This window comes from Galeopterus variegatus, unplaced genomic scaffold (assembly GCF_000696425.1).
Source record: "Galeopterus variegatus unplaced genomic scaffold, G_variegatus-3.0.2 Scaffold10015, whole genome shotgun sequence".
Lineage (NCBI taxonomy): Eukaryota > Metazoa > Chordata > Mammalia > Dermoptera > Cynocephalidae > Galeopterus > Galeopterus variegatus.
This window is the reverse complement of record NW_007736126.1, coordinates 44,262-46,409: the sequence shown is the minus strand read 5'-3', so window position 1 is coordinate 46,409 and position 2,148 is coordinate 44,262.

Here is a 2,148-nt window from a genome sequence, read left to right as displayed (position 1 = left end):
TTTTTCTAGTTTGGTGTTTTGTTTGGTTTGCTTGCTTGCTTCATTTGCTTGTTTGGTTTGACTATAATTTCCCTAATTCCACAAAGTATTTGTGGCGACTGGCATTTAAGGGTTTTGCCCATTCTTTTAATTTTGCAAGGCAATAGGTACCACAATGCTAAGTGAGAAAGTTAAAGTTCAAATAATCTCGTTTCTTTCAGATTATAGCACAGATTTGGCACTCCAGACAACTCTATACATGTGTCGGTTTCTTTCATTAAGGTTTGGCATCCCAGAACTTAATGATATATGACCTGCCTTATTTGAAAATTCAAAACATGATTTGCTAAGATCATGACTTACATGCTGGTTACATTTTTGATTTTATTAGGAAACCTATTAAACATCTACAAAATCTTCTTCTTAAAAAAAGAAAGGAAAATCAATCACAAGAGGGGAACTCTAAATGTCATATTACAAGGTGTTCAGTCTATACTTCCATTAGGAAAGTGAAAATACTCCGCACTGGGAAATATTTCGTGTCGCCCCAGGTTGAATTTGAAGTGGTATTTTTCTAGTCGGCTTTTTCAGCAAGACTAGCAACGTTCTGCTCTATTGGCCTGTGGTCAGGGGTTTCCCCCAAGGTGCCTTCCATCTCTTGGCAATGAGCAGTGACTAGCAGGTTAGGTTTTCTTTCTAGTCATCTGATAGGATTTCCCAGGACAGAGGTGTCAAGACAGCTTTGACCTGACTTCCCATCTCCTTCCTGTGGGCCAGCCTGAGAAAGAAGGAAGTCTCTGTCTTCCCCACCTGGCGCTGATGTCACACTTCCTCTCTCTGCAGCCCAGCGTCTTGACGCGCTCACAGACTCCTTGGCCTCTGCAAAAAGCAAAGGCTTTCAGTGACAGCGTTGCTGGGCAGCGCTCTCTGTGACAGAGTCAGGAAGCTGACTTCCTCTTATTCGAAGAGCTGTAAGAAAACCACCTGTCGAGCTCCCAGGGCCTCAGCAGTTTGTTTTGCGTCTTCCCTCTTCGGAGGTAACCACGCCCACTGCCACCGATGCAACAGCCGGAGCCCAGAAGTACAGACTGTGCAAAGTGTGTAGATCCGTATGAAGTTGAATGCTCTGAATAACCTGCCCTGAAGTTTTTCTCTTAAAAGAAAAAAAAAAAATCCTAGTTATCCACCCATGCTTGTCTCCCGCACTAAATTTTAAGGTCCTAGAAAACATACTATGTCTTAGTCTCCTTTGTCTATTCCAAAGTGCCCGGCTCAGGGCTTTGCATGAACTATGCAATAACTCTTGACTGCCAGGCCTTGGGGGATGGAGCCAGCGAGGTCACTTGGCCAGGGCTCTAAGCCCAAAGAGACCTCAACTCTTTAGCAGCAGTTCAGTGCCAAATCCATATAGGGAACAGGGTGATACCTCCTTATGCACGCTGATCTTAGCTTTAAACTGTGCCTGCGCTGTCTTCCTCAGAGCTGCTGCTGGTGGTCACTCACTGTTAGATGCTAATGACAAACCACTTTCCCGAACAACTGATTGACTAAGGTCCATTTAAAGGGATTTTTTTTTAATATGCTCATCTTATAACTGCTTCTATTTATATGGTGACCCTCTTTCCCTTAAGATTATAGTGACAACAAATGTCATTAGTTTTCTGAACTATTTGTGTGTGTGTGTGTATATATATATATACACACACACACAATATATATGTACATATAAACAACTTGATTTTATACAATACTTGCATGATAGCATGGCATTACTGATAAATCATCTTTTTAAAATATTTGCTTATTATAGTATCATGGTTAACAGCACAGACATAGGAGCCAGACTGAGTTTGAATCCTGAGTTCATCTTTTACCAGCTGTGTAAACCTGGAAAAGTTCCTAAAATTCTAGATTTAGCTAATAATAACAGCATCTACCTCCTGACAGAGTTTTTGTGACAAGAGAATCGAATGAGTTATACACAAAGCTCTTGGAACAATGACTTGTTATATAGTAAGCACATTATGTGTACAATATTTTCATTTTACTGTCATGGTTTTTTTTTTTCTCATTTATAACCTCATTTGCAATATGTTGTATTTGTACATTTCTTCATTTCTAATTTATTTGTTCATGTGCAATTGAAATATTTTATATAGAGAAACTTAT